The sequence below is a fragment of the Artibeus jamaicensis genome, unplaced genomic scaffold (assembly GCF_021234435.1).
Source record: "Artibeus jamaicensis isolate MK-2021 breed Jamaican fruit bat unplaced genomic scaffold, CSHL_Jam_final contig_388, whole genome shotgun sequence".
Taxonomy (NCBI): domain Eukaryota; kingdom Metazoa; phylum Chordata; class Mammalia; order Chiroptera; family Phyllostomidae; genus Artibeus; species Artibeus jamaicensis.
In genome coordinates, this window is record NW_026521813.1 from 5,895,679 (window position 1) to 5,923,094 (window position 27,416).

Sequence of the window (27,416 nt, forward strand, 5' to 3'; positions counted from 1 at the left end):
ACTATCTCAGCTGGTGGCATTATTGTGTCCACCTCATTTTTGGAAGTAGTTGATCCATCTGTTGGGCTATTATCTGGCATAAGAGGTTTTCACCAGTGAGGTGTGTAAGCCTTGTTCTGTAATATCTGAGTTGTGTGGGTAAGCAGAAAAATCTTGCTAGGCTCCTTCTCAGAGCATCTCTGGTGAAGTTCATCCTCTGTGTTCCTAGATCTTGACCCAATCTCTTAGAAGCAGTTGATGAAAGGAATCTGATTGTACTTAGGGTTTCTTAACAACATGATAATCTTTCTTTTTTGTATTGTTTTGCAGCTTTCTCAAATCTCCAGAAAGATCAGATTTGCTTATTTCTTGTTATTTCTTCTTATTTCATAGGGTGGGATTTTGAATAGAGAGCTACTGTTGTCTGGGAAGCTTGTGGCCCAGCATGCTGGTATGAAAAAGCATTCTGATTGCTCGACCTGAAAGTTCCTTTGTTTTCTATTTAATCAACTTATGCTTTAATTTTTACTATTTTATTTTTTATGCTGAATTTGTATTTCATTTGATCTTTCATTTTCTATTTTTCTTTTCGATTAGCAATAATCACACCTCAGTGAAACTTCATTGGATACGATACTGCCACTGCACAAAGCTCATTCTCTAGTTTCTTAAGGTAAAAGCTGAAGTTATTGTTTTGGAACATTTATTCTTTTTAATTTAGGCATTTAGTACTATAAATGTTCCCCTAAATCTCTCTTCCGTATCATCTCACAGATTTTGGGATATAGTAGGCATCTTCCTGACATTTCTTGTCTCAAGAATAGTCTGTACTACAAAGCTTAATAGTGCATGCCCTTGACCTTAGCACAACCCTCCCAAGTACGTCATGGCTACGAGGTCCATAAAGGCAAATTTTATCTAAGGTAAATACCTCGGGTAATTTTTCAGAGACTTTCTTGATCATCTCCCTCCTTCCCTTCCTCTCTCTCTCTCTCTCTCTCTCACACACACACACACACACACACACACACACACACACACACACACTCACAGACAGTATGGACAGAACAGGATGTGTTCATGTATACATCCTAATAAACCAATCCTAATTGAGTCAGTAGGATGTTTGTGTGTATAAATCTTATAATTCCTGTAAATTCTAATACCTAGAGAATGCAAACGACTCTTGAGTTTATGCTTGTATGTTATCAGGACATTGTTACAAAACAATTTATTGAATTTACCTGTAACCTGGTTGGCATAAACTATTTATTAATAAATACATATTTATTAATATTGAATTTGTTTTGTATTTTTACATAGTATTAATTTGGGGTATTGAATAACCAATAATGCCAGTTTAATTAAATCTCCATATGAAATGCCCCAAGACACAGTATTATTCCCTAAAAGGTTATTGGAAATATGTATGCACTTACATTTGAACATTTATGGAAATTACATATTAAGAGTGGGTCATGAATATGTTGGTGTGGAACAGTTAGTTGATCGTGTTACATCTTATATTAGGCTACGAGGGTTTCTGCTGTTGTCTAGCAAGCTAGCCCGCTGGTTAGAGTTCCTGGATGCCCCCGTTATTAAACTTTGGGTGGGATCTCTGCTGTACTCTCACTGTTTCCGCCATTCTCACATTCCTGGAATCCTGAACAAGTTTACAGCTTATGAGGAAATGTTCTTGCCTCCAAGCTGACAGTGCACCTGCCCAATAGACTGGAGGCTCAGGCTCCTGCTCCTGTCAAAAAGGTTTTCTCACTTTTCAGGTTTGAAGCTGAGGCTCTCCTTAGTAAAATCAACACCCATGTTTCTGTCATTGATTTGTTTCATGGATTTAATTAACATTTAGTTAGCACCTGCTATATAGCAGGCATTCTCCAAGGTGCTGGGTATTAAGAAATCAACAAGACAAGAATTATTTTCCTAGATAAGACAAGGAACCCAATACTAAATCTACATCAAAATTATGTAGCAATACCTTAAGAGAGAATTAAACCTATGTTTAATTAAACTTATGTTAAAAGCAAGGGAATTCTGAAAATAACTAAATATAATCACAACTTTTATGTTGGAGATATAAAGCACTCTTGTGTCATAAATGTTTAAAATTCAATACCATTGATTTCTTAGAAGGAAGCATACACTGGAGAGGAGACCACATTGGCTTGTGTGCCCACCACACCCAGGGTCCTATTCTGAGAAGAATTTCTATGTCCGAAGCTTCATTTTGTAAAAAAAAACAGCTAGAAGTGTTTGTATGCTGATGGGATCATCATGCTTTCATATCATGTGTCTCCTGCTTCTATGGGCCAGTTGATTTAGTTGAAGGGATTAACCTTGAACCAGATTGAAAGCTCAAGTACTGGCCATTTGCCTATGAATTGTCGTTACTAAACTTGCCCAGTAAATATGGTCAATGTTCAGTGGTGACTGGCTCACAAAGCAAATCTCTGGAATTTTTGGAGGCAAACTTAAAAAAGAGAGCAGAAGCCAAAAGACCCTTTGAGGCTATAGCAGTCATAAGGCATTAACAGCCTTAAAACAGACACCCTGAAGTAGAGAGAACAGTGTTGGGAGACACAGCAGTAGTAGAAGCAGAGAAGAAGATCAGTCCAGTCTCAAGTTGGGCTGGTGTCCTTGTCACAGGAAGCAACAGAAGTTGACTACTGAACAAGCTTCTGCAGATATTGTTCGGCATGAGAGCTACTGTCAGTCTTCTGAGGATATTATGTGTCTTGAATAAATCGGAGTTCAAGCTGCCTGACTGAATAGTTACTAAGATACAACCTTACTTCCCTTATGTATCATTAAACCTACAATAACTAAGATAATTCTAAAATGCCATGGTTTTTTGAGACCCCAACAGATTAACTACTAAGGGCATCTATATATTGTAAATAAATTTTATTACAGAAAATATGTCTCTATTATCATGTTTTTTTAATTTTGTCTTTATTTTTCTGTTTATAATTTTTTTATTACAGTCTACATTCAATATTATTTAAAATTAGTTTCAGGTGCAGTCAACTCTTTATTACTTTTCTTTTTTTTCCACCGTGTGTGTATATATATATATGTGTGTGTGTGTGTGTGTGATATATATATATATATATATATATGGTATATATATACACTATTTTTTAAATATATTTTATTGATTATGCCATTACAGTTCTATTTCCCCCTTCATTTCCCTCCACCCTGCACACCCATCCCCCACCACTCTCCCCCTTTAGTTTATGACCACTTGTCTCAAGTTCTTTAGATTCTGTATTTCCCATACTATTCTTGCCCTCCCCCTATCTATTTTCTACCTACCGTCTATGCTACTTATTTTCTGTACCTTCTCCTCCCTTCTCCTTCTCCCACTCCCCTGTTGCTAACCCTCCATGTGATCTTCATTTTTATGGTTCTGCTCCTGATCTAGCTGTCCCCTTAGTTTGTTTTTGTTTTAGGTGTGGTTCTTACTAACTGTGAGTTTGCTGTCCTTTCACTGTTCATCTTTTTTATCTTCTTTTTCTTAGGTAAGTCCCTTTAACATTTCATATAATAAGGGCTTGGTGATGATGAACTCCTTGAATTTGACCTTATCTGAGAAGCACTTTATCTGCTCTTCCATTCTAAATGAAAGCTTTGCTGGATAGAACAATCTTGGTTGTAGGTCTTTGAATTTCATGACTTGGAATACTTCTTTCTAGCCCCTTCTTGCCTGTAAGGTGTCTTTTGAGAAATCTGTTGACAGTCTGATGGGAACTCCTTTGTAGGTGACTGTCCCCTTAGCTCTTGCTGCTTCTAGGATTCTCTCCTTCATTTTAATCTTGGCTAATGTAATGATGATGTGCCTTGGTGTGTTCCTTCCTGGGTCCAAGTTCTTTGGGACTCTCTGAGCTTCCTGGATTTCCTGGAAGTCTATTTCCTTTGCCAGATTGGGGAAATTCTACTTTATTATTTGTTCAAATAAGTTTTCCACTCGTGACTGTTCCTCTTCCCCTTCTGGTACCCCTGTAATTCGGATGTTGGAACATTTAAAGATGTCTTGGAGGTTCCTAAGTCTCTCCTCATTTTTTTGAATTCTTGTTTCTTCATCCTTTTCTGTTTGGTCATTTTTTTCCTCCTTCTGGTCCACTCCTTTGATTTGAGTCCCAGTTTTCTTTCCATTACTATTGGTTTCCTGTGCATTTCCATTCATTTCAATTAGTTTAGCCTTCATATGTTCCTCTAATTTGTGACTAAAATGAACCAGTTCTGTGAGCATCCTGATCACCAGTGTTTTGAACTGTGCATCCGAAGGTTTGGCTATTTCTTCATCACTTAGATTTATCAGCTCTGGGGCTCTGAGTTGTTCTTGAGGCATGTTTTTATCTGTTAGTGCCTGTTACATATGAGGAGATGTTCACCAGGGCGGGGGCCACCCAGGTCGCTGGTTTGTGATGCTGTATGTGGGGGCTTGGTCAGAGAGGGACAATGGTGTTCCCCTCTGCCACTTTCTGCCACTGGGGCCTGCAAGGTCTGTCTCACTGCTTGCTCCTTCACCAGTTTATCTGCACTCGAATGTGTGACTGTGGTCAGCCCTCAGTGAGTCCACCGCTTTGTGCCCTCAGTGGGTCTGCCTGCTACTCCACACCTGGGATCTGCTCACGGCTGCCTTCGTGCCTGGGTTGCACACCTGAGTTGGTCTGGTGGATCTTTCCTGCCTGACTCTGCTCTGCTGCTGGCTCTGCTCCTCTTACTAGTTTGGCTGAAGGGTTTGTTGTTGTCAGACTTCCATGTAGTTTAATTTTCTGTGGTTCAGCTGCGTTTTTGTTGCTAAAACTTTGTTGTTTTTAAACTTGGTTATGTGAGAAGGTGCAGTGCTTCCACCTATGGCTCCATCTTGGCAAAGTCTACACTGACTATTCTCTTTATTACTTTTCTTTCTTTTTTTATTGTTGTTCAAATACAGTTGTCTTCATTTTCTCCCCACCACTCACCTCTGCCCCATCTACCCTCATATCCCACTCTTCATCCTTCCCCCCTTTGGCTTTGTCCATGGGTCCTTTATATGTTCAATGACGACCCTTCCCCTACTTTTCCCCATTAAATCCCTTCTCCCTTCCCTCTGGTTACTGTCAGTTTGTTCTTTATTTCAATGTCTCTAGTTATATTTTGCTTGCTTGTTTTGTTGATTAGGTTCCACTTATAGGTGAGATCATATGGTATTTGTCTTTCACTGCCTGGCTTATTTCACTTAGCATAATGCTCTCCAGTTCTATCCATGCTGTTGCAAAGGGTAGGAGCTCCTTCTTTCGGCTGCATAGTATTCCATTGTGTATATGTATCATAGTTTTTGGATTCATTCATTTACTGATGGGCACTTAGATTGCTTCCAGCACTTGGATATTATAAATTGTGCTGCTATGAACATTGGGGTGCATAGGTTCTCTTGAATTAGTGTTTCAGGATTCTTAGAGTATAATCCCAGCAGTGGAATTGCTAGATCAAAAGGTAGTTCCATTTTTAGTTTTCTGAGGAAATTGCATACTGTTTTTCACAGTGGCTGCACCAGTCTGCAATCCCACAAATAGTGTACTAGCATTCCCCTTTCTCCACAACCTCTCCATTACTTGTTTGTTCTTGTTTGTTTATTTGGTTATGATGGACATTCTGACCAGTGTGAGATGGTATCTCATTGTGTTTTTAATTTGCATCTCTCTGATGGCTAGTGATGCTGAGCATGTTTTCATATGTCTCTGGGCCCTCTGTATGTCCTTCTTGGAGTGTCTGTTCAGGTCCTTTGCTCATTTTTTAATTGGATAGTTTGTCTTCCTGGAGTGATATTATCAATTTTTAAATTTTTAAAATTTTAATTGTTGTTCAAGTACAGTTTTCTGTCTTTTACTCCCATCCCAGCCCACCACCTAGCCCTCTATCATTTTTTTAAAGTGACATTTAATGTAGCCATAAATGAGTCTTACTTGCATAAATATCCTTTCTATGAGCAATATTTGAGATCTGACAGTATTTATTGATGTTATGTGAATGTTTAACTAAGGCTATGAATTCATTTCCATTTACCTCTAATTCATTGGGAATGTAAAAATAGTGCATATGTTCCAACTCACATTATTTCAATTCAAATAACTGAAAGTGAATGGAGTAAATTAAGAACATTAAAAGATATTATCTGAAGTCATTCAACTCCGATTTTCAATAAAACAAATTCGATTTGTTTGCCTGAATATATTCCCTGTTAATAATAAAAGGAGCATAACTAACACTGGCATGGTGAATATGGCAATAAATCACGTACCTTAAGGCTATATTAGTTAAGCCAAATTTATAGAATTATTTTCTTCTTCTTTTCAACTATCCTACATCTACTTTATAAATTTTAGATTTTCCTGCTTCTTTCTAAAAAAAGTCCACCTGCAGCAAACACATTCAGGAGCTCAAAAACTGATACTTAAGCAAAGTCTAAAGAGGTTTATTCACAAAGGAAGGGCCTGAATTCCTCAGTTGTAGAATATTCTTTCTCTTTATGCAGTTTTGAGACCCTTAGGGCATTTTCCCTCCTTTTCCCACAGTTTCCCTACTTAGCATTCACAGAAGGTAACTTTTCTTCATGGTAGGTTAATTTCAGCCTAAAAAAATTTCTCTGGCTTTTATTGGGTGTGGGGGGGAGGAGTTAAACTTTGAACATATGCTTATCATTAATGCATTTTATTTCCAGAGAGAACTAATTTTTTCTGCCACAAATAATTTAAAAATAATTGCATTTCATGATCTTTGACAATTTATATCTGTACACAGCACTTTGAGTATTTCTGTGTTGGGCAAGACCTTTTCCATTGGTAAAGCTAGAGTCACAAAATATGGTTCTTTTGTTCACTGATTTATGTACTTTGTACTGAAACATAACCATGTAGCAATTTCACAACACATCGTAGCAACCAAGAGTTCAGTATACAAATATGATTTGGGGTAACCACAAAGAATCATTGTTTAAAATATGTCATGCTTTCATTAAAGTTAAACCATACAGTTCATCCAAAATCTCCTATTCCTCTGTCTCCCCTATTGTATCAAGTTGTGTTGATTTTGCACTGAGGTCAAAGGTAGAAGCAGAAGAAGACAATGGATTGTTTTCCCAGAATAAGATGGGTTTGCTATAAATCGAGTGTATGTTATATTTGCTTATTTAAAAATGAACACACAGAAATACAGGATAAAAAAATGAACAAAAGCTAATATTCTTCCCTCTCTAACTGAAAAATGTGAATTAAAGTAAGATTCTTCTCAATTCCATAAGTAACAAAAGGTGAGAGTAGTACTAGAATACAGAGGTTTTTATTTTTTTTAAGATTTTATTTATTTATTTTTAGAGGGGGGGAGGGGAAGAGAAAGAGAGGGAGAGAAATATCACTGTGTGGTTGCCTCTCATGTGCCCTGACTGAGAATCGCACCGGTGACCTTTTGCTTTGCAGTCTGGTGCTCAATCCACTGACCCACACCAGTCAGGGCAGAATATAGAGGTTTTTACATTTTAATTTAAATGTTGTGATTCTTTCTTATGGATCTATTATTTATCCTAGCTCTTCCACTTGACCGTGTGACCCTAAGCAATTTACTCTATGATTCAGTTTCCTCCTATGCAAAGTGGGGACAATAATGTTAAATTTATTTCCTCAAAGGGTGGTTACAAGAATTAAATGAGTTAACACTTAAAAGCGTTAGCTGTTTACCATCCCTTCTTCTTTTCCTTTTTTCCTTCACTTTATTTATTTTTATTTCATCCTCATAGACTATACAGATATTACTAATTCCTGTGCATTGTGCTTAAATATGAGCGTGATGAGATGACGCACGATGAGATGATGTGTCTGAGTAAAGACACACGGTTTGCACTAGGGATAAGATTATCTTCTATTCTGATGGACATTTTGTCTGTTAGAACCACATTAGACTGACCACAAGGTCTCTCTCCTATTTTTCCAAAGGCACTCTGAGCCAGTTATTCCTTGACCATTATTTATGCTATGTATCTCCAGCTCTAGGACCTGCAATGAGTTAGTTAGAGCTGCCATAACAAAGTACCTCAGACTGGGCAGCTTGCACCAGAAATTTATTTTGTCAGCTCAGGAGGCTGGAAGTCTGTGATCAGAATGTCGTTGGGGTGGTTTCTTCTGAGGCTCCTCTTTTGGGCTTGCAAGTGGCCTGACCCACCTTCTTTTTGTGTCCTCACATGGACTTTCCTTTGTGTGTATATCTCACTGGTGTTTCTTTGCATGTCCAAAATTTCTCTTATTATAATGACACCAGTCAGGTTGGATGAGGGCCTATCTATAAGATCTCATTTTAACTCACCTTTTCAAAGGCCCTCTCTCTAGATACAGTCACATTCCAAAGTACTGGGGGTTAAAGCTTCAACACATAAATTTTGGGAGGATGCAATTCAGTCCCAAACAAGGGTGGAAAGCCTCCCCAGGAGTTTCTCCCATATACTCTCTTCTCATGTCTCACTAGGCAAAATTATGTTATGTGACCATACTTCAACCAATCCCTGGCCAAAGAAACAGGGTAATAATTATTGGCATAGGCCTGTCAGGGCTTTACCGTTAGCACTGAGAATGGGATAACCCCTCCTTGGTTCCTGTGGTGGAAAGAAGTAGATACTACATGAATTAAAGGCCCTTGGAGCAAGGAAGTAGCTGAGGACTGGAAGGAAGGCAGGCAATTTGTATCCATGGCCACATGGGCTTGTGGTTTATTGGTGATTCAGGCTGGTTTAAAGGGTTGGAAGCAGAGATGATGATGAATATGCTAAGCACAAGTGGAGTGTACGAAATAAAGCCAGACACTTGGGCGCCTTTTAGAATGTCAAGTTAAAGGGAGTAATTAAGAGAGAAGCTAGTGTATCAGAGAGAATGGTAATGGATAACCAGAGATAAAATGAGGTGAAGAGAATTTGAAAAGGTGGCTCAAAAAATAGTTCTCACATCCTGAGTTTATAGTACAGGTGGCATACTCAGAACTTTATTTCTTTATTTGTAAAATGATGATGATAAATTATTTTAAAGATTTAGAAGATTAAATATAATGCATTAAGCAACAGGAGTTATTAAACTATAAAGTATTATATGGATATTAGAAATTATTGTTATGTAAAATTACAGTATTTATTCTACTACTTAAAATTTTTTTTAAATTCTCACCTGAGGACATGTTTATTGATTTGGAGGGGTGGAGGGATGGAGAGAGAGAGAGAGAGAGACATTGACTTGTGGGAGATACATTGATTGGCTGTCTCCTGTACATGCCTCAAAGGGGGATTGAACCTGCAACTTGGGTATGTGCCCTGACTGGGGGTTGAATCCTCAACATTTTGATGTATGAGCGGACACTCCAACCAGCTGAGCAACCTGGCCAGGGCTTTATTCTACCACTTTTGACTTGTCTGTGTCCAGCACAACATGGGAGGGGAATTTAGTTCAGTAAACATTTAACAGAATTAATGTAATCTGTCATATGTCTCATTTTTACTCATACAGGAATAATTGCACTGTAATTATCAGATAATATGGTATCTCTGGGTTTTAAAAAAGCCCTGTTTGAAATGTTTATCTCTGAGTTTCAGTCCAGTCTGCTCTGGTGTATCCCTTTCCTTGGTGAACATGCAGTTGTCGCCCTGGGCACACGTGTGTGTGCGCGTGCTCATGCACATAATTTTGGGTAAGTTGAGTTTTATTGCTGAAATAAATGTTATGACTAGTAAATATTTATGGTGGAGAGATATTTTATCTAAATGTATTTAGAAATGTGGAGCTCTCCACAATGAGGCTGGCATACTGTATATTTTAAAGTGTTTACTCAATAGATTTTGCATAAGAGATACAATATTCATAGTTCCATTTTATACTTTGTTTCTTCTAGAAAATCGAGAGAAACAGTGATGATTTTTAAAAGGATGACATTCTGAGAACTGCCTTTATTCTTAAGTTGCCAGAAACTTGCTCTGGCTGGTGTGGCTCAGTGGATTGAGTACCGGCCAATAAACCAAAAGGTCGCCAGTTCAATTCCCAGTCAGAGTACATACTTGAGTGGCAGGCCAGGTCCCCAGTTAGGGGTGCATGAGAGGCAACCACACATTGATGTTTATCATCCTCTCTGTCTCCCTGCATTTCCCTCTCTCTAAAAATAAATAAATAAAATTTTGTGGAAAAAGAAAGTTACCAGGAACTTAATATATGTGCTGGTAGGTCCAGCATGACTGTGAAAACAATATACGATATTTAACTAAGAGCTGTCACATGGTAAGGAAAGAAAATCTTCCTTGGATTTAAAGAAGGAATATTATCCCACAGTGAATTTTTGTTGATACTCAACTAAGGGCAGAGGGAGACGTTTCTGTTCTGCCACATGACACTGTGCTGTCAAGTACAATGTCACACTCAGCGCGCAACTGTCTGAGCGCCACAGCTTTCTCGTCTAGGCTTGGACAAGATGGACTGATAGTATCTGCTAGTCACCAGCATTTTCATAAGATTTCTTACTGTAATTATAGTTATCATACATTGACACAATTTAAGATTTTACCAGATGAATATCTTTTTTTGCAAACCTATGGTGATGCGATAAATGGTAGTGACCATTGTCTTTTAGGAAGAACAAGTTCAAAGAGCATCAAAAGTTGTATTGAAAGGCTTTTTTATTGGGAGATTTTTACTGAAGAAATGCTTGTCTGTTTTTTTAAATTTTTAAAAATTATATTTTATTGGTTATGCTATTACAGTTGTCCCACTTTTTTCCCTTGGTCCCCCTTCACCCAGCACCCCTCATTCCCTCAGGCAACCCCCACACCTTTGTTCATGTCCATGGGTTATGTGTTTAAGTTCTTTGGCTACTCCATTTCCTATACTGCACTTTACATTCCTACAGCTATGTTGTAACTACCTATTTGTAATTGTTAATCCCCTCACCTCTTCACCCGTTCCTCTACAAACCCTTCCCATCTGGCAACCATCAAAATGCTCTCCATATCCATGATTCTGCCTCTGTTCATATTTGCTTAGTTTGGCTTTTAGATTCAATTGGTGATAGATATGTATTTATTGCTACCTTATTGTTCATAGTATTGATCTTATTCTTTTTCTGAAACAAGTCCCTTTAACATTTCATATAATAATGGTTTGGTGATGATGCTTCTTTAGTTTTTTCTTGTCTGGAAATTTCTTTATCTGCCCTTCAATTCTAAATAATATCTTAGCTGGGTGTCTTGGCAATCTTGGCTGTAGGTATCTGCTTTCATGACTTTGAGTAATTTTTGCTGATCCTTTCTAGCCTGAAGTTTCTCTTGAGAAATCATCCGACAGTCTTATAGAAACTACCCAGTAGGTAACTAACTTCTTTTCTCTTGTTGCATTTAAGATTCTCTTTTTATCTTTAACCTTTGACACTTTAATTATGATGTGTCTTGGAGTGGGCATCTATGTATCCATCTTGTTTGGTACTCTCTGTGCTTCCTGGACTTGCATGTCTATTTCCTTCACCAAATTAGTGAAGTTTTGTTTCATTATTTTTCCAGTAGATTTCTAATTTCTTCCTCTTTCTCTTCTCCTTCTGGCACCTCTATGGTGTGAATGTTGGACTGCTTGAAGTAATCCCAGAGGCTGCTTACACCATTTCCTTGTCTTTTTGGATTCTTATTCTGGTTGGTTGTTCTTTGCTTCCTTATGTTCCAAATCAGTGTTTTGATTCTTGGTTTCACCCACAGTGCTGTTCTTTCCTTGTGAATGTTTCTTTATTTCAATTAGTATGTCTTTTGTTTCTGACTGGATATTCTTCATGCTGTTGAGGTTCTCACTAAGTTTCCTGAGCATCCTTATAACCAGTGTTTTTAACTCTGTATCTGATAGAATGCTTATCTCCACTTGTTTGATTCTTTTTCATGAGTTTTGGTCTTTTTGTTATTTGGACTGTGTTTCTTTGTTTCCTCATTTTGGAAACCTCCCTGTGTTTGTTTCTATGTATTAGGTAAAGCTGTTTTGACTCCATGTCTTTGTAGCATATTCGAACATAGTAGGTGTCCTGTAGGGTCCAGCAGCAGAGCACCCCTATCACCCAAGCTGGGTACTTGAGGTGTACTCTTCATGTTGGCTGAGTATACCCTGCTCTTGTAGTTGAGCCTTGATTGTTGTTGGCAGATCAATGGGAGGGTGTGGGGGCAACTTTCCTTGCAAGTCCCCCCGTGTACCATGGATGAAAGTAAACATGACTGAGACATGATATGAGCTGCTTGGTGAAGAGAGGTGGCCAGTTTCCCAAAGGAAAAAGGCCTTGAGCCTCTTCCTCCAAGAGCTTTTATTGGGTTGTAATCCACAGGAATACAGGGCGGCAAGGATCAAATAGTAGATAGTATTTCAAAGAAATCTGAGGGCATATTCTCAGTCAGGGTCAGATAGCTAATGAGCCATAAAACTTTGAGGAACCAACTTCTTGCTCGGGCCCTTATCATTTAAATGAGAGCATTCTAAATAAAGCAGGTTTCACAGGATTTTTATATATTCTTTCTTATGCCTGATTTACCCTGGATACCACTCCAGCAAGGCAAGGAGCTGCACCCCTCCCCATCAGGTATTCAGGCTTAAGAGGATTAGATCCAGGAAGTGCTTCTCCCACAGTACATGGGGACTTGGGCTTTGTCAAAGCTGGGGGGGCGGGAGTTCATTGCTCCCTCTTTGTTGCAGCCCTCCCTGAGTCCTTCCATGATGGCCTCCCATATGATTGAGTCTGGCTTAGGTTGCCCCTCTCTCTGTGAGGGGTCTTACCCATCATTGACTTCTGACCAAGCTTTGGGGGCAGGAAGAGGAAACCGAGGCAGTGTTTGCTACCAGAGACAAGCTTTGTCTCTTGTGGCTCTCATTCCAAAGGTCATTGCTTGCCCTTAGCCACAGGGGGGTTGAGTTACAATTCCTAGAACCATACAGAGCGGTCCACAACAGGAGGGATTTACTCAGAACAGCCAGTTGTAGGGATTGACTGTGACCACTGAACACCAGCCTTCTTCCTCCGTGGAGGAGAATCAGCTGTGCAGGGGCAGGGTAGCAATACTCTGACGTGGTCTGTAGCTGTCCACTGGGTGCATAGGCACTGGAATTTCCCAGGTAGTGTAGGCCAAGGTCAGCCCCAACCTGTGTTCTTCCCAGGGCCACCCTGCATGAGCTATAAAGCAATATGAGATAGCTGCTACTTGGGCTGGGCCTGGAGATTCCTAGGTGAAGCCATGCTATGAATTTACTCTGACTGCTGCTAGTGCAAGGGCTGGGGCCACTTAGCAAGAGGTACAGGGGTTGGGGACTCACTGAGGCCAGCTGTTGCTTGATTGATCAGATTTAGGAAGGTGTGAAATACGAGCCAAGATCAGTCATTTATATGGAAAAGTCACTGTTAAAGGTTTCAGTGGGCCCGTAAATGGGGTGGGCCAGAGCTTCAGGGGATCTCCAGGGAAGGGCAAACAATATTAGCCAGGTTGATGGAGTCTGAGATCTGGAACGTACCTCTCAGCTCTATAGCTCTGTGTGACGAAGGTTCAGAAAAGGCATAATGGCCTCTGCCTGCCTTTCTGTCTGGGAGAAAGCTGTCCCCAGCTCCCACCTTGATGCCTGGTACTTCAGTACCTCCCTGTGTGCTACTGATGCCTTTCAAGGTGCTATCTTGGTACTAGAGCCCAGAGGGAATGAATCTGAGTAAGTTATGTGTGGGTTTTGTAAGGGAAAGTTCTTGGGACTCCAGAATTTTCTTACACTGACTCAGTCTTCCCTGGTATTTACAGCCAGAATTATGGGGACTTATCTTCCTGGCACTGATCCACGGGCTGGGGGGCCTGGTATAGGGCTGGAATTCTCCACTTCTGAGATATTCCTCCCAAATCCACCACATGGGGTTGGGGAGCAGCCTCTTCCATGACTCTGCTCCCCCTACTAGTCTGGATGGATTTAGTTTCTTTAATTCCGTAGTTGTCAGACTTGTATTCAGCCTGATTTCTGTCTGTGTGAGTGATGGTTGCTCTATATTTTAGTTGTAATTTTGATGTGGCTGTGCGAGGAAGTGAGCTGTGTTTACCTAGGCTGCCATCATGACTGGAGGTTGCCACTCTGATATTGCTTTTCTGAAGAAGTTATTTCACAGTAGAGTGAGGTCTAGAAAAGAAGGCAAAGTTTGTCCTTGTACAGATGTCTACTTTCAGTACCGTAGTCAATCTAACGTAGTAAATTAAGGGGTTGTGGTTGCATTTTGAACAGAGAAAAATATGTCCTCTGCAAGCAGATCACAGTGTATTGGGACCACCTGGTCACTATCCTAAGCTCTGATTCAAACTGTTTCCCATGACACTGGCACACAGATTACAGATGATTTAAACTAATTTATACCCACTTCTTCATTTCCAGTGTAAATTTTCCTCTTAATTTGTGAATTACATTCTATATTGTTTCATTAAAAAAAAAAACTACATGTATGCACATATATACAGATAGAGTTACAAATGGAGACAGTGAAAAGTTAATAGTGATTGCTCTGTTTTATGAGATTACCATTAATACAATTTGGGTTCAGTTGTAGGTAACAAAAGAAAATTTATAAGAGAATTACATATTTACAAAATTATTATAGAGGCTAAAGAAGCAGGCTTTTGGCTGAGGTTCCAGAAACAACTCCCTGACTTGCTAGGTTGGCTGCTTTCTCTGCCTCCAGGACCAGGTCACCTCAGCTGAGATCCATACCAGCAACATGATACAGCCACTAAGCAGGGGGATAGACATTGTTATCTCTGTTACCACTGCAGCAGAAAAACTAATACCAGCAGGACTGTGTTTGACAGCAGAAAGCAGAAGTGCAGGCACAACCTCTTTCTATTGTCCAAATGTGTGTGGACACACCTACTTGGTGGAAGCTGGGATACGCAGGGACACTGAGATCAGTGAATGTTCTAGTCTCTCAGCTCCCATCATGTAACATGCTGGAGGGAAGCTACAGGGGAATGGAATGGAGTTGTGAACCAATATGTGATAGTGGACGCAAAGGCTGATTTCAATTTTGTCCTGTGTAATTGGATATTTTCTAAGTTTTTCAGCACTGAGATAGGAAAAAGTAATAAAATTCTATAGTAGGAAGTTTTAATGTTATTACACAGGTTTAACAACCATTACTTTGATAGTTACTTGCTTGGTTGTCAACTGAAAAAGAATTTTTCATACTTTTCCTCTGGCAAAGTGAGATCTAATTCCAAATAGAGTTTCTGTGTTGATATAAAATTATAGAACATATTTAACTTATATGAAATGCAAAGAAAAAAACATGCATATAAAAGGCAAATATGACTTGAGATACCTAGAATGAGGATAGAAGGGCATATATATTTAGAAAAAAAGAATATAACTATTTTTCATCTTTGTGCAACAATGACACAAATTTTACCTTGTTTGCCAACTTAACAAAAAGTAATACCCCCTCTGTAACTTCCCTATGAGGGCAGAAAAAATGTGTTTAGAAAGTGAATCTTCTCAAGTCAATCACATAAGACTCTACCTGTCAAACATAGCAGATTTAGCTTGGTGATGCCTATGACACTGTCTACCAAAAGACAGCAGCTTGAACATAAAAATAGTTTTGTGCCTTAGGGAGAAATGCTGTTTCTTTCCTTGTGATATGCATCTGCAGACTCATCTCTATCCAGAATACCTATTCAATTCGATTGTACTGCTTTCTATTCTGTATGCTTTAGATGTCTGCTGAGTGCCTACTCATGTGCCATGTGCACAGAAATTCAACAGTGGGAAGGTAAGGTCTCTGGTTCTTTGAAAACTTTCCCTGGGAGAGGTGAGTTGAGACACCCACAGTTACGTAATGAGAAAAACTGCAAATGACTAAAAGTCATAGTAGATCTTCAGATAGAAAATAATTTCACGGCAGTTTGCTTCTGCATTAACTAGAGCAACATATTTGAAGCCTGGAAAATTTAAAAAATCATCTTCAAGGGTCCTACTTTTAGAATTTGATTCAGTAATTTGAATGCATGACTGAGACCTCTGTATTTTTGAAAATCTCCTGAGGAGTTTCTGATAATCATCTAGCTATTAGCCACTGGACAGGAGGAAGCAAAGAGGACCTGCTGCAATCTGCCTTGACACACTGACATCATACACATTTCTCTTAATACCAGTCATTGGGAAAGTTTGAGAAGGCACAGTTTTACTGGCAATAAAAATAAAGAAATGACATCAACCATGTATTTATTCTCTCTCCAATTTTTCCTCCTATATACAAGCATTCACCCCCGAGGAGCCTGTGACTGACTGTGGATGCAATGCTAAGGCCCTTCTTTAACTGTGATCTGTTGACATTGGATGTCTAGAGGAAAGGAATGGACGTGCCAATAACACTGGTTTCTTCTTACGTTCAGTGCTCAGGATTCATAGTGGCTTCTTCCCTTAGTTCTAGTGACTGGAGCATGTCTGTGCCTGTCTGTACCTAACTGAGCCGTCTTCCCCAAGGCTGCGACCTCATAAGTAGGAGCTCAGTTTTTATTGGGGGATGTGCTCTATGAGGCACTAAAAAAGCACGTGTTTTTATTTAAGGAATGGGGGCAATCAGTCGCTCTCCTGTAGATCTTCACCATTTCTCATTCCCTAACAGCATTCCTTCCATGGTGTCTGCTCTGAACTACCCTTATTGAGTTGGCAGTGAGGTGAGAACAAGAAGAGTCAGTGGGGCGAGAAAACCTGCAGTACTTCAAAAAAAGATAAAAATCTGATCCTTTGATTATCTTGCTCCAAATTTTTCATTGGCTCTTCATTGTCCTCAGAATAAATTACAAACTATGCAAACATGACATCTAAAGGCCATCAATATCATGACTACACTAGAGATGCAGTACACATTAAACATCCTCTCTGTTTTCTTAGATTTCTAGGTCTTTATTGTTTTTTGGGTGTGGTAGTGGGGAACATGTAACTAGTGCTAGTGAATAAGCTGTGGGTATAGTGATGTGTATTGCCTATAGGCTGAAATATTCAAGACACCTTTCCCTGCTAAGGTGACTAGGAAAGCCAGATGTGCTAGCTATTACAGCTAGGAGATGGTGGGTCTCCACCATCCTAGATCCCTGAGCAGCTGTGCACACATCATCACTGCAAGGTTGCCTCCAGCTTACACTGGATACATATTCGAATGAGAGATAACTATTATTGCATCAAATCACTATTTTGGCATTTACTTGTTAATTGAATATAACCTAGATAATCCTGAATAATATGTAGAACTTGCCTATGCTTCTCACTTCATCTTCTTCTGCTATTCTCTTTATACTTGAGGCTCCACAGCCAACCTGAATTTCAGGTTCTTTGAACATGTGTACCTCTGACCCTTTTTGCATACTGCTGTCTTTCTAGATGGCTTTTCAAGTTTTTCTTCATTTGTTTAACTTTCTACCCTCCTTTTGTCAGTCAGGACATTGTTTCCTCCAGGAAACCTTTTTTGATCTTAAAAGGTTTCATCACATTTAGTGGATTCATTGTAGAATTGGATGCATTTTCTAGTTAGGTGCCCTTTCTCTAGCTACTTGAATTTCCCCTGTAGTTACCACACCGTGAAGTAACTCCCTGCTTAGTTATCCATGTGTTCCTTTGGGCTATACACAAGTGTATACAGATACCATATTTGTATTGACTACCATTGTATTCCTAACATAAAGAATAGTATCAGCCACATGGCAAATCTTAATAAAGATTTATTGAATATTTATTGAGAATGAAAGGTATGTACTCTAGAAACTTCAAAAATATCACTTTGGCTGATTATGCATTATGATCTAGCCATTCTGAAACAATGGCCAACATTTATTATATAGAGTACATGAAATCATGTATATCACTTATTTCTCTGTAGACATAGAAGAGTTAGATTAAAAATAAAAATACGTGGTCTGATGTAATAAAAATATTTGTTGAATAAATGATTGAATGAACAGACTCACCAAGGCTGAGTTTGGGGAACCAGGGCAAGGGGCAGACTGAGGGAAACAGCAAGGCGCAATTGAAAGGCTGCTGAACATTTGCCTTCAGGACACACGGATGATGTTATCCATCTCTGCTCTACTGCTTGCTTGATTGCTGGGCCTCCTGCATCCTTCTGACGTTGCTCTTTCCCTGTTGGCTTGCCATAATTTATCACAGATATGTTAGCGTCTATTGCCAAAGATTAAAAAATCCAACTGGCTCCTGAATCCTAAGTGGCAAATGTTTACTATAAACCAGATGAAGACAGGCTGTTCCCTTAGCAGTATTTTGCTTCTAAATAAGAGGAAAATTACTCTAAAATTTGATTGCTATAATGTAAAAGAAGAATCAGTGCATATCTGTCTGCTTCACTTTGAAGTATCCCTTGCACTCCAAGTAATTTTCTTAAAATGGGATCAGTCTGTTCCAGATTAGAAAAGCTGAAAGAAGGCACCACACATAGTATATTTTTCTATTGTTCTGTTTTTTTCCCCCCCTCAGTTTGGCAGTCCAGGAACACCATTTTCCTCTGCTAAATGATGTTCTGATGAAAAGAGTGGTCATTTCTGAATGTGTACCATGGTTAAAATGTATGCTCTATATTTTAATGAAAGTTGTTTACCCAGAAATCTTGTTCCAGCTAGCAAATGAATTCAAATGCTGAAAGTAGATGTGTTGATTAAAAAAAATAAAATAAAATACCAATTTCCCACTTTCCCTTTTATTTTAATCCTATTCTCTAATGGTTTCTTTCTCATATTTAAAATTCTATTGGGCTCAAGTAAGAGGCAGTCAGATAATTAGAAAAGAAATTAAAGAGAAATGCAATGGATGGAAGTTTTTTAGAAGCTCAGAATAAGCTTAATATATGTATTGCCATTTGCCTGAATCTATTAGGGAGTTATAGTGCAGAATATTGAATCCAAGCCTTGTGATTTTTCTAGATGTCAGCATCAGTAGCCAGAGGGCTTGCTCTTCATCAAGACAATCTTTACCCTTCATAAGCTTGGCCCTGAATAAATAGAAAGCACTGATTAAGAGAAGTGAGGATGGGGAATATTTTTGATGTTTCTTAGGTTTCAAATAGTACCCTTGGGCATTTATTATTTGCATCTCTCTCAGCAGAGAGCCCTGGGGGGTGTCTCTTCAGAATTGCTCTGTGTTCTGCCTTTAGTAATAAACTCTTTGGGTAAACGAGAAGAAAAGGTAAAACTTCTTCTCTGCCTTCAAGGAGTGTATGAATGATTAGAGAGACAATACATAGAAAATTCAAGCACGATTAGAAGAACATGGGCAAGAAAATTCAAGCAGAGGAACATGGGCAAGATAACCTGATATAAAGTAGGGCCTGTGGAATAAAAATCATATATTGTGGAGAGAGCATAGCACAGTGTTTTTTAAAATCATTTAGAATTAATTAATTCATAATTTTGAATTAATAATTCCTAACAGAATAAATTCATTACGGACTCAGCATTTTCTAGACCTTTCAAAAATCAAAGTCAGGTATTTTAATAATAATAATAATAATGTACATTATTATTAAAAAACATACCAGCTAAGTACAGAATACCCTAAATGCATTACCTACTTAATCTTCTGAACAATTTATGAAGTCGGTACTATATACAAACTAACGTATAAATACCCACATGAATGTTTGTATATTTTGTTTTATGTATCAAGCTAAAGAATCTGAATAAAGTTTTTTCTGTTATAAGTCCTCACTGAATCTTGTAGGTAGGTTCTGTGACTGTAAACAAAATACTTTGTAATAAAACCAATTTTCTCAAAGGCTAATTGATATAAATAAGAGGTGAGTTTTTATGGCTCATCAATGTTATAATGAATGATGTTGAATGAAACTACATCATTCAAGGAGCTGCTGTGTAACCCAAGTTTTCTTGTACATAATTTCAATAAAAACGAGTAACAACGTGTTGTAGACTGCTCTGCCTGGTTCTAGGAATTGTATCTCGACCCCTGTGGCTAAGGGCAAGGGATGACCTATGGAATGCAAGCTGCAGGAGACAAAGCTTGTTTCTGGTAGCAAACGCTGCCTCAGTTTCCTCTCCCTGCCCCCAAAGCTTGGTCAGAAGTCAATGACGGGTAAGACCCCTCACAGCGGGGGCAACCTAAGCCAGACTCAATCACTTGGGAGGCCTTCATGGAAGGACTCAGGGGGCTGCAACAAAGAGCAATGAACTCTTGCCCCCCACACCACCCCCACCTACTGGCTTTGACAAAGCTTGAGTCCCCATGTCTTCTGGGAGAAGCGCTTCCTGGCTGTAATCCCCTTAAGCCTGAATACCTGTTGGGGAGAGGTGCAGCTCCTTGCCTTGCTGGAGTGTGTCCTGGGGGAAAATCTGGCATCACAAAGACTTCCTGATAAACTTGTGAAATCTGCTCTGCTAAAGTACTTTCATTCATATGTTAAGGGTCTGAGCAGGAAACTCTAAAAACTCTCTTCCTGACAGTCTCTGACTCAGACTCTGAAGCCCTCAGATTTCTTTGAATTGTTATCTACTGTTTGATCCTTGCTGCCCTGTATTCCTGTGTATTAGAACCCAATAAAAAGGCCCTGGGTTAGGGGCCTTTTTCTCCTTGGAGAAACTGGCCGCTGCTGGCCTTTTTCCCCTGAGAAACTGGCCACTGCTCAAGGCCTTTTTCCTCTGGGAAAATGGCCACCTCTCCTCCCTAAGCAGATCACATTATATCTCAGTCATATTTACTCTCATCCATGGCAGCTGGGGGGGACTTATGAGGAAAGTCGCTCACACAGCAACATTTGCACAGAAAAATCATAATTGTTACTATATAATAATGTAAATATAAATATAGAATAAAAGTTAATATTTACATAGTTGTTACCAGGAATTCTTCTAATGTGTGTATGTATTCATTTAACACAATTACAGAAAGTCTATACTGGTCATGAAGATCACCGATAACAACCCACAGTGCTTTTTATTGACTTTGGGAACATTTAACACCATTAAACATTAAAAAAAAAATTTTAGAACTTCTTAATTACTACATTTGTGTACTTGGGTGACCTTAATAGTGAAAAAAGAAAAACTAAATTATTATTTCTCAGTAATACATATCACTCAAGAAAATCGACAATAATAATTTATAACCTCAGCAGAGCTCCCAGAAAGTATTTGTTCCACAGCGTTATGCTATCTTCCTTGAGAGATCAGAATTTCTAATATTTTATCACCAGCAACTATTTTTAAAAAACATTTTGAATTACTATTTTTTAAAAGATTTTATTTATTTATCTTTAGAGGGGAAGGGAAGGAGATAGGGAGAGAAATATCAATGTATGGTTGCCTCTCATGGGTCCCCTGCTGGGAACTGGCCTGTAACCCAGGCAATGTGCCCTGACTGGGAACCGAACTGCGATACTCTGGTTCGCAGGCCCATGCTCAATCCACTGAGCTACACCAGCCAGGGTTCCCAGCAAGTATTTTTTTAAAAAATTTCCAGTCATGATTCCTTTTATTAAAAGATCATCTGTTTGTGCAGCAATATTTCTTTAAACAAGAGATTGAGAAATCAGGGAGGAACACATGTAACACCAAAGCTACATACAGGCTTTGTAGTCAGAGACACTGTGGTACGTAGACTAATGGAAAGGACCCACCAGCCAAGGAGTGTAGACTGAAAAGTGTGAGGAAAAGAATTTTCCCCTAAACCAGAAAGAATGCAGCCTTGAGGATTCACCTTGTACTCCGATTTCCTCATCTGTAAGGTGATAAATTTGTGTTGTTAAGCAGGACGGAAACAAAAACGTAGGTACAGAGAACATTTTGTTGGTTGCCAGATGGGAGGGCGTCAGGGGGATTGGAAAAAAAGGCAAAGAGATTATGAAGTACGAATTGGTGGTTACAGAATAGTTATGGAGATACAAAGTACATCACAGGGAATCGAAGAACATATATACGTGACCCATAGACATGGACAGCGACATGGGGATTGCCTGGAGAGGAGGGTGCTGGGTAGAGGGGGGCAAAGGGGGAAAATTGGGACACCTATAGTAGCATAAATAATAAAATATAATTAAAAAAATTTAAATGGTGTTCTTTTTAGCCATTAAGTTTGTGGTAATTAATTTATTACAACAGCTACAGGAAACTGATAAAGATACTAAATGGGATAACCATCATTTGCTTCAAACCTAGTCTCTCCATTTGACTATTTTGACTAAGATATGTCCATGATACTAAGATGCTTATTTTCTCCCTTTTAGCATCTTAGAAGTAGTGATGCATCTTAAAATCAATGTCATCTCACACGTGCTGTCAGGCAATAAAGGTAGTAGCATTGTTACCCCCTCTTTTGGGAAACTAAAACCACCATCAATAAAACATCTAGAATGAGTGTGAACTATTTGAAAAAATGCCAGAGAAAATAGTTAAGCTCTATGAAAACATTTTTATTTTGAAATAATTTCAGACTTTCAGAAAAATGGAGGAAGAATTCCCATATAAGTTTAAATCTCATTTCACAATGCGTAACACTTCGCCACATTTGTTTTACCAATATATTTCTGTGTAATAATATATGTTGGGTTTCTTTTCCTGAATGATTTGAGAGTAAACTGCAGACATGAAGACATGATGCCCTTTAATTCAATGATACTTAAATATGTACATCATAAAAACAAGGTCATTTTCTTATGCAACCAAGGTAGAGCCACCAAAAAGTCAGTTAACAATGATAAAATATTCTATCTTACTCTACCACCACCATCTCCCTGGACATGAAAAACTATATTGCCCAATTACAGGAAGTTAGACCAGAAGTCATTGAATCATAGCAAATACAAATCATTCCATATTTAGCTAACATGTCTTTAGAACAATAAAACATATTGTTTTGGATGCTGGTTCTCATTTACAGGTGATCTAGAAAAAAAATGTTAGTGATTACTTCAGCAGCTGCAGTGAACAAAGGATTATTATTTCCTTCCCTTTTTGGTTCTTTTGAGTTCTCAGGAAGTACAGCAGAAAAATTAACACCAAATGGCTCAAAAGGAGATTACATTGATTTTTAATATCCTACCCTATTTCTAAAAGAATTTAATGTAGCTCAAAAAAAATTCCAGAGCAGGAACTTCTAATTGTTCTGGATATAAGTCTCCTTAGGGGAGAGATGTCATGGCCATTGATTTACAAAGCAAATCCCTTGGTTTACTGGTTTACAGATGTTTGGTCCTTGCACATCGAGGACCTCTCACTTTAATTGCTGTGCAGGGACCCATCTTAATCCTGCTCCAAAGCACCTAGAAAATTGAAATTATTGGAAGAAATGCATCTAGGACCTCTAATTTCCTGGAGAAGTCTGGATAAAGATGTTCCGTGCCTGTTAGTAGTTTAATGACTTGCATTGTTGAAAGGGAACAACCACACATTGAAAGAGATGAAGAGAATGTCCTAACATTTTTGAGAAATTTACTAAGCTTCCCACTCTGACAGAACCAATTCATTCATCTCATGTTTTCTTTCTAATGTATGCCCCAAAATTGTGTATGATAAAAATCTGTCTCGCAAGCAGGGACAGCTATATAACTTGCAGAGCCCCAAGCAAAATAAAAATGCAGGCTCCATGTTTAAAAAGCAGAAAAAAAATTTCTTCCTTTTTTCCCAATGTTTTTTCCTCTCTCTGTCATAGTCTTTTGACTTATGCTGTCTATAGGCCCTGCAGCGTGTTGGGAGGAATAGCTGGGAGCTCCCTGGGCCAAGTTCTCCGAGGTTTATCCATGTGAGTTAGCTCATCAAAAGACACTGTACTAGAACTGAGCTTCCCCCTTTTTGAGATTTTAAGACACACCCTCACCCTGTATAAATACACATACGAGCAATAGCATTTTGAAGAAATTGCTCTCAATTTACCACAACTGTAATTGAACATAGTGCTCATCGTGTTAATAAAACTCATGGCTTTCAGTCAACTCTTCTTTAGCACAAATACAGGGGGTGATGACTGATTGTAAGTTCAAATGTTCTTTAAACAAATGTTCACTTTGCAGTTAGTCTGTGTAAAACATACTTCTCAGTCCAGAGGACATGGCAGTAAACAAAAAAGATTAAAAAAATTTTGCTTTCATGGAGTTTACATTCTAATAGGAGAAAATAGACAATGAAAATAAGCAAGTTAAAAAATTGGGTGGTAAGAGGTGTTTTGGAGACAGTGCAGAGAAGGGAAGCAAGGACAGTTGAGGTGGATGCACGGTGGTGGGAGGCGAGGGGTTAACTTAAAACGGGATGACTGGGAAGGGCTTACTTGCAGGGTGTCCAACCTTTTGGCATCTCCGTGCTACACGGAAAGAAGGGAAGTTGTTTTGGGCCACACGTTAAATACATTGTGACACATAATCACAAAAAATCTCAGGGTTTTAAGTAAATTTATGATTTTGTGTTGGGCCACATTCATAGCCATCCTGAGCTGCATGCAGTCTGCGGGCCGCAGGTTGGACACCAAGAGGACATTTTAAATAAACACTTGAAAAAAGTGAAGCAGCTAGCTAAGAAGGAGAACAGCAAGTGCAGAGGCTGGTGTTGTCCAGGAGCTGCAGCAGAGCAGTGTTTTTGGAAGAGAGGAAGCAGGGGCAGGAGAAGTTCCAGTAGATGCTGAGGTTGGAGGGACTGTGAACTTCCATTACTCAAGGTGTTGACCCTTAACTAACTAAACCAACATTAAACTAACTGTTAGTTTAACTTCCTTAAAGTGGCTAACTAATTACAGTTAGTGCCATTTTAAGAAGAGTCATATAAAAGGTTCACCATCACATGAGTACATGGGCCTTATGGGTCCTTATGAGTCTCATGTTTCTTGGTTGCTGTGAAGATACATTTTACTCTTACTGGGCAGGTGTCTTCAATTTCGAACAAGCTGGGGAGAAACAGTGAAAAATCAGATTCTATTTTTCCCTTATTTCTGAAATGTAGACTCTATGAACATAAAGCGTTTTGCATTTTCTGTTTACTGATCTGTCTTCAGAAAATAGAAGTGTGAAAAATAAGTATTTGCTGCAAAATGAGTATTTGTTGACAGACTGATCATTTAAGGTTTTAATCAATCTGTATCCCCTCAAGTCTTGCTAAGGTTGAGTTAACTGAAATCATCAACTTATACAGAATTAAAAAGGACGATTTGTGGTAGATATTAATAGACCTTCCTTTATAATCATGAAAATATTTTAAAGAATGAAGGCAATTAATTAGTCATGTTGCAAATTTAACACTTAAAATCTCATATTTTCAGGAGTAGTTATCTCTTCTTTTACTTATCTGCATTTCCCAATTCCTCAGTTATCTGTTCAAATCCAATTTTGTCTATGTAAATGTATATTTCTTGGCCACCTTATTTAATGTGCCTTCCTTCCTCTTTCCTGTTACTTTCTATTTTCTTTATTTTTAAAAATTTAATTTTTATTGTATTTTTCATTACCATTCAGTCCCCTTATATCTCCCCCAACTTCATTTTTTTCATATGTGTTATGAGTTGAATTGTGTTCCCCACAAAATTCTATGTTGAAAGCCTAATCACTAGTACCTCAGATTGTGACCTTATTTGTAAATAGGATATTTACAGCAATAGCCGAGTTAACATGAGATTATTAGGGTAGGTCCTAGTCCAATATAGTCCTTATAAAAAGGGGAAATTTGGACACAGACATAGATATGCATAGAAGGAAGTGTATGTGAAGAGACACAGGGAGAATGCCAGGTAAGGATGAAGGAGGACTGGAGTGATACACTGACGAGCCAAGAAATGCCAAGGCTTGCTAGTGAATCATTAGAAGCTAGGAAAAGGCAAGGAAGTTTCTTTCATTGGTTTCAGAGGAAGTATGGCCCCACAGGAACTTCTAGCCTCCAAAACAGTTAGACAATAAATTTCTGTTGCTGTAAGTCACCCAGTGGTGGTATTTTGTTGTAGTAGCTCTAGGAAACAAATAATATACTGCTTGATGTGTGATATAACATTTAATTGTTTAATTTCTGTTGTTCCTTACCAAGACTCTAACTTCCATAGAGAAAAAGACATGATCTATTTTGTTTACTTTGGTACCCAGAGTACTTAGAACAGTGCCTGGCACTCAAATATTTGCTGAAAAAATGTAGGGATAACATTTTTTTATTTCCCCCCTTTTTTTCTTTACTACTATTTGTTCTTTCTAAAGATAAATCTAATTTCAGGATTAATGAGATAGACAAAAATTTTAGCAATTGTAAAAGAGTATAGTGGGAAATTTTCCTTTATATTTTATTATGGTTCCCCCCAAAACAAACAAATAAAAAAATAACAACTCTTGTGGTAGGAACAAATTCGCTGGTAAGGGGAGTCTCAAACATCTTTGAGCGTGTCCAGGAAGGAGCGATGCCCAGAGATGGAGACATTGTATGCCCAGGGGACCCTCTGGGGTTCTTAAGATCATTTTGTTCTGTGTGTGTGTCAGCCTCTGGCCTGTTAATTGTGTAACTCAGAGTCCTGGCCATATTGCTCCATTTCCTTCCCCTTTGCTATTACTGACCTCTGCTGTCTCAAAGCAGCACCTTTGCTCACTTCCGATTTCCAGCCTGGAAAACATTCAACAAATCTCACTGCTCTGGAAAAGAAAAATACCCAAGGGCTTCAAAGGCCACAGTGACTTGGCCTATTTACCTCCTGAAATGGCTTCTCGGATTTGGAAGTTTGTCTGGGAGAGCTGCACACAGGTCACATGTCTTCAGCCGTCAGCACTGCTGACAGGCAGATGTGGGCTGTATGTGCTCAAAAGAGAAAAGGAAACTTGATACAGCTTCCGGCTTCTCTCGCCCAGACCACCGGATGTGCCTCCTGCAGCACTGAGGTCACGCGATGACTTTTTCTTTTAAACATAAAAAAAAAAATGTGTGCATCATTACATTAATTCTCACCCTTATCTAATTCAACCACTTCTTCTGGCCAACTCCTGAGAGGAAAAAAATGTGCTTCTTCATTTAGATGAACAATCTAAATGACTCATGAATAAAACATTTTAAAGATTAATGATCTTAGTGCAGTCCTTCTGATAATGTAGAAGCATGGAAGGCTAAAATAGAATAAAAGCGAAGAATGTGTTCATGCATAAATATCCCTCCTAATTTGTGAGTTTTGCAAAGTCCCATATGTCATGAATCATTAGCCTGTTTTATCTTGATGTTATACAATCATTTCAAAAATAAGACTGTGTAGATGTTGCCACCTACTGTTTGCCTGGAAATATACTGTTATAATTCACTTTATATAACAATACTTTTCCCTCTAACTGCATTTCTTTTTCTGCAGTAACTATTGTCATCTTAACTCCTTCTTTTATGATAATTTATTCACTTACTCTTAATGACTTCATCTACAAGGTCA

General features: G+C 38.6%; 1 protein-coding gene and 1 pseudogene across 1 annotated transcript in view; one reads left to right on the forward strand and one right to left on the reverse strand.

Moving 5' to 3' along the window:
* The window catches only part of LGSN (lengsin, lens protein with glutamine synthetase domain), a 97,306-nt gene that overhangs the window by 9,017 nt on the left and 60,873 nt on the right, over nt 1-27,416 (forward strand). The window lies entirely within an intron of this gene.
* On the reverse strand, nt 552-633 carry LOC119050858 (uncharacterized; annotated as a pseudogene).